This window comes from Pelecanus crispus, chromosome 9 (genome assembly GCF_030463565.1).
Source record: "Pelecanus crispus isolate bPelCri1 chromosome 9, bPelCri1.pri, whole genome shotgun sequence".
NCBI classification, from domain to species: Eukaryota; Metazoa; Chordata; class Aves; order Pelecaniformes; family Pelecanidae; genus Pelecanus; species Pelecanus crispus.
In genome coordinates this window covers 10,731,633-10,737,632 of record NC_134651.1, presented here as the reverse complement: position 1 = coordinate 10,737,632, position 6,000 = coordinate 10,731,633, and positions in this window count along the sequence as shown.

Below are 6,000 nucleotides of genomic sequence, written 5' to 3'. Positions count from 1 at the left end.
CTGGACGGGGGCGAGCGCCGGGGCCTAGGTGGGGGGCGCCGGGATCTCGCGGAGGCCTTCGGCCCGCGGGGCTGTGTCAGGCCTCCTCACGGCGAGGAGGTGCTCGCTTGCACTTTGTCTGAGGGTTCAGGCGCCTTTGTACGGGACAGGGGCGATGGGGGCGTTTTGTGGGCAGCTTGGTCTGTGCCCTGTGTCCGGTGGTGAGCAGCAGTGACTGCGGAGGGTGCAGGGGGCTGCCAGAAAACAGGGGCCACTCGGAGTTTTTTTGCAGGATTTCAGGCGGCTCGGGGCCCATTAAGCACTGCCAGTTCACTGGGAAACTTGGGTATGTTGATTCTTCTTGAACTGGGATAACGTTGGAGAATTTCTAGATAACTGTTTTGTGCTTTTGGTAAGGCTCCTATTCGTATGAGTGTTGTAAAAAGAGGACCTATCTATCTTGCATTTTCTCCATAATATTTTTTTCCTTATAGCTGAGGATTTGCTGTGGACTCTCAAATCGACTGACTTTCTCCCTTCCCTCTTCTAGAGGGAAACCGCAGTGGTTGGAACAAAAGATGCTATTTTTGTTTGCCTAAACAAAAGACAGACATGCCTTAGCTTTAAATGAGGGGGGTCCTTATTGGTCTCTTGCACAGTGTCTTGTGCACCCGAGGGAACATGTTTATAGTCATACTTCTAGGCCTTCTCTGTATACAAAAGTTGTACAGCTTTAGCTACACCTGTACAGTTTATAGTAGTACTTTTCTATAGCAGCTGTATTGTCTTAGGAAGGGTGTAGGAGCAAGTCTGAGATCTATTGGTGTACACTTAATTGGTGTAAAGATATCTTATACCTGCAGTTAATACTATTCTGGCGAGCAGTGCTAAAAGTGTATTGAAAAAATAAAAATGCCACCTTTAACTGATGGAGTTATCCTGGCATAAAAATTTGATCAGACGGGATTTAAATTAGCGGTGCAGTATGTAGACCTCTAATAAACTTGTCACTGTGTTACTAGTATAGTTTTTAATTGAATAGTTTGATGTAGATCTTCACTTGAGTTTTTTATGTGAGCTTAAAACTAAAGCCTGGGTAAAGTTCAGACTGTAGAGATGTCTTATTGTAGTTCTGCAGTTCTGGGACTGTCTCAAATAACACTTATGCAGTAATGTTACACAACTTTTTATGAAGACTTTTTTCCATAGAAATCACCTAGAGCTGTCTCGCAGTATATACAGTGTAGGTATGCAAAATACACAATTGATGTCTTGTACGTACATATATTGTTGGCTGGCTATGTGGTTAGAAATTTAAAATGAACAATACTGAAGTGGCAATATAACAGAAATAGTGACGCACGTTATTCTGAGAATAGCTTTTTGTGAAAAACAGCAGAATCCTGTCTGCTTAGTCTTCTTGGAAATACTTAACTGAAGAACTAGCAGATATACTTTGTGGAACAATACAATACTGATAGATTGGTATTTATCAGATTGCAGGGAGTATCTGAATACTCTAGTCATGGCCCCAAGCATAGTTGTTAGGCACTATGCAAACAACTGTTTTCCATGTTGTGCTTGTTGACTCCAACACCCAGGTGAAAGGATGACATAGACACTGAAGTGGGACTAAATGACAGGCTGCAGCTTTTATAAGTAGTAAATACAGGTATGAATTGTTTCTAGTGCCCAGGTATAGAATTCTGTACCTATACTTGTGGTATGTCAAAATCCTCTATTTAGTTAGGGGAAAGAGTGGGGAGACTTCTTCACAGAGATCTGAAGATGTCCACCCAGAAACATGAGATTCCACGTCCCATTTTTCTGCCCGTATGCACTACTGCTCTGGCTAGTCCTTCCAGTGGCTATGGCAGGTTCCTGGGGCCAGGTTGCCTGTCCAGCGCAGCACATGCTGCGGTAGAGGCTCCTGCAGCTGGGGCCTGGCTCCTACTCACCCATGCAGCACCACCAGTTAGAGCGCTTCTGGCTCTGATTTAGTCTCACCAGTGTTCATACAGCCAGAGCTTTGAGGACAAAGGTTTCCTGGCTTTGAACTGTCTTTGTCTAATATCTGGAAGGGAGACCATTACAGCAGCCTGTTAGGCTTGCTCTGGCCACTTAGGTAACTTGAAAAGTGTTTTCTCTCCAGTGCTCGGGTACATCACCCTGGCAATGTTCCTTGGATTGCTGATAGCAATCTGCTTCTGTTAGCCACGTTTTCATTTGAGCTGAGCAGCATCTGTAGAAGTGGTCCTCTTCACCTTATCTGTTGGTCTGTGACTGCTTCATCTCATCACGAGGACCAGCAAATGTGCCTGTGAATCAAGACAGAGCAGCAAGCTGGTCCATTTTACTCTAAGCCATCTTCTCTGAGAAGACCTACTACCTGTACTATTCTGAAAGATTTAATGAATTTAGGACTATGTGTGATAATCAGGGCAAGTCTGTGAGTAGCCGTATCTTTATCCAGAGCCAAATGCTAACCTCACCTCTATTTACATTCTCTATTACATTATCCAATTTGTGTTTTCTGAAGAATATTTCTATGCTGATAAATACTTAATTTCTTATTGCAAACCTCAGGTGACAGGAAGTTGTAAAAATTTAGTATTACAAGAATTTCATGTCTGACGCTGTCTCCTGTAATGTTACTATTCTTCATGACATTGTTATGTAGTGTTTAACTCAACAAGCTATTTTGCAAGGCTGTTTTGTATGGTGCATATTCACGTCTGTGGTAGTTTGTTGATATTCAGTGTTTCTGGTTTTGGTTCTGCCATAGTAAAACTTGTAGATTCTTGGCATTATGCTTAGGATGGAGTAGTCTGAGTGCTAGACAAGATGGTGCATGATCTTGTTTCCTCTCCCAGGTTACCAGAGAACGCTTTGAACTTATACTGTAAAATCACTTTTAACTAGAGCCATGAAAAAATTATTCAGGAATATGAACTACTCTGAGAACAAGGTGTGAAATTTATTATGTAGCTCTTGATATTTCACTCATGTTTTATGGTGCCATTGCAAATAAAAGGTATGAATGCAGCTTCTAATGGCTGAATAAAGCTTCTGCCCTGGTCCAGAGTTAAAAATGCTAAAAAACTGACAGCTTTTTGTCGTTTTTTAATTGAAAAAGCCCTGATCTTTGGTGTTTCCTTCACCTCTCAGGTTAACATAAATTACCTTAAAACACTATTACAACTACTGCATTCTTCTGGGTAGCTATATATTGATCTTCTGTGAAAGACTTTCTGCCCATATATGAGTACTGAAATGATTTTATCCACTAAAAGACATTAGAGGGTGTAAAAAGCAACTTTTATTTTATGTTGCTTGTGATTTTTTTCCCTTGGATTTTATATCTCAACAGACCTTGTAAATTTTTAAGTTTTGTTCTATTCCACTGCAGACAAATGGATTTCACATTCGTTTGAAACAGAAGCTTAAAAATGTCCTGATGATCTTACTTTGTGGGACCTCTTTTTGCTAAACTACTGTAGAAAATAAGATGTAGTTGAAGGTCATGTTTGTTTACATTATACAGAAACTATGGCTATTTAATTGTTTTGTCTTTAGCTTGGATTTTATGGGGGTTTTGGTAGTATACATGTTCGTCATCACAGTTGGTGGATTAAAATGTAATTCATTGTATTCGTAGACTTCTGTTGTTGTGATTAACTTTTGTTTTCTTATCAAACAAAGAAAAATAGTCATGATTTTGCCTTCTAAGCTTTAGCCATTTATTTGTTGAATACAAGCAGTAAACCAGATTATTTTCAGGTGTCTTGTATGTTCCTTTAATGGATACAGCCCAACGTGGAATGATTCAGACACTGTAAGAGAGCAATATTCTCTTGACCATTAGTGTCGCATAAAGACGCGGCAAAACTGGCAGTCATGATCTGTAAGGTTATTACATGCACAAGCCCGTTCTTCTGTGGGCTGAAGTTACTCTGGTTTTGAACTGATGTCGCTGGGGTCCTTTGAAAGTACAAGGATGCTTCCCGCAGCCAGATCTCTTGCTGGAGTTTAAATGCAGTTAGTATCAAATCCTAGACTTTGTGGAGGTTGCTACTATTTTAGAAAAGGCTTTTTACCTGTCACATGCATGAGAACTTAACAGGCTTTTCTTTGAGTTCTGACTGAAACAAAAGTACAGATGTGACATTGTTCAAATTCCTTTAGTTAGCAGTGAAACTAGCAGGGATCGGATCATCTGTAAGCGGCGGCTGGGAAAGGAAAGGTGAAAAGCAGTTACTTGTTAAGGAGTAACTGTGGGAATGCCTTCTTTGGGGGCCATAAGGAATTTTGGGCAGGGATACTTCAAACTGATCGTGCGCTGCTTGTCTAGCTGGCAGCCGCATACAACCTTTGAGCAAAGTCCAAGAACAGGGTTTTGGTAGGAATCCTCAGCCCTCTAGTCCAGGCAGTGTGGGACGAAGGTTGTTATTGTTTCCCGTGGACATTATCCAGGAGAGTGGAGCCCTCCTATGGTTATTAGCTATCCAGAAAACATTGATGACCAGGGTGCGGAGCGGATCCTTGAGGTGACAAAAAATTGAGTGTAGAAGATAAGGAAAACCAACCATATACAGAGTTGGCAGATCAGTTCTAGCGCTCTTTTTTTTTTTTTTTTTCCCTAGACTGGGAAAGCTTACTCCCGTAGACGGGGGGGAATTTCAGTCTAAGGCCAGAAAAAAAAAATACTGGGGGGAAAAAAAGCCCAAGTATTTTTTAAATTTTTATTTTTAATCATTCACTGAAGTATCTGATACCAGTCACTGTCAAGGATGGGTTATTGGATTAGAATTATCAAATTTGGTACTTGATGGGAAGAGGCAAATTTTCATTTTAAAATTAATATTATATCATCAGATGTTCATTGGAAAGATTTAATTATTATAGTTTTACGAATCTACACAATGTAGCTTTTCACTTAGAGAAGTTATTCTGTGTTTTAAAAGTAAGCTCACCTCCTGGCTCTTGTGACATCCTTATTTCAAAGGGTAGTTTGGATACCACACAAATTTGATCAAAGGCTGCAGATCTGAATTTTTCCTTTTCCGCTTACCCAAAGGGGTAAGACTTCCTAGAAAATTTGTTGCATTTATTTTCCATTAGTTTTCACTTGTGTATTTTAGCAAGAAAGATAAATAAAATTCTACCTTCCCTTTTAACTAGTGTTAAAGTTGAGATATTTTAAATGGATTGCATTGCATTACAGCACATACAGCAGTGTAAGGTATTTGTTGCCTGATGACTACAGGAGTAAGGGTTATAGGGTGCTCTGGCTTCTGTATTGTGCACTTAAAACAATAATAGACTGTTAGAGCTCGGCTTCTAGAAATAGCCCTTAAAAGTGCAGAAGGCTTGGAACCTGTTCCTGCTTGAAGTGTGGGTTTTTAATGTGATGAAAGAAGAGCTATAATAGGATAATAAAAACTCAGCAGTAATTTCATCTCTTGCTGTCCTGTAGTAGGCCTTCAAAGAGTTGTCCGGTCACTTAGGATGTGGAGTGTCTCGTCCACATTGGCAAGCTTCTGCGGAAACATTCGTCAAATATAAAGAAAGGGCTTGGGCAGTCCTTCACTAAAAATAAACTTGTATTTGACCACTAAAAATATAGTTATTCCAGAAAAAGATTATGCCTGAACAGTGTGATTTGTTGCATCTTAATATATTTACTGAATGCTATACTGATTAGTGTAATTAGCTGCTTGGCTCTTGGCAAATTCAGTGTTCTTTTTAAAAAGGTTTATATTGTTACTATCACTTAGGGAGCCCCAAGCGCAGGAAAATCTCATGTGCATATATAGGATTTAAAATTTATCATAAAAGTGATATCAGCTGCAATTTTTTTATCTAATAAATTGCATTCTCCTTTTATGTGACAATATGCAAAACCCACTACCTTTTGTGGTCTTCGGCATCCAAGGTGAAGCCCTTGTAAACCTGTTCCTTGAGTTTTTGTTGTATGTCATTGCTTTTAGAGTTTACCCTTGCAAGAGTGGAGCAGAACAA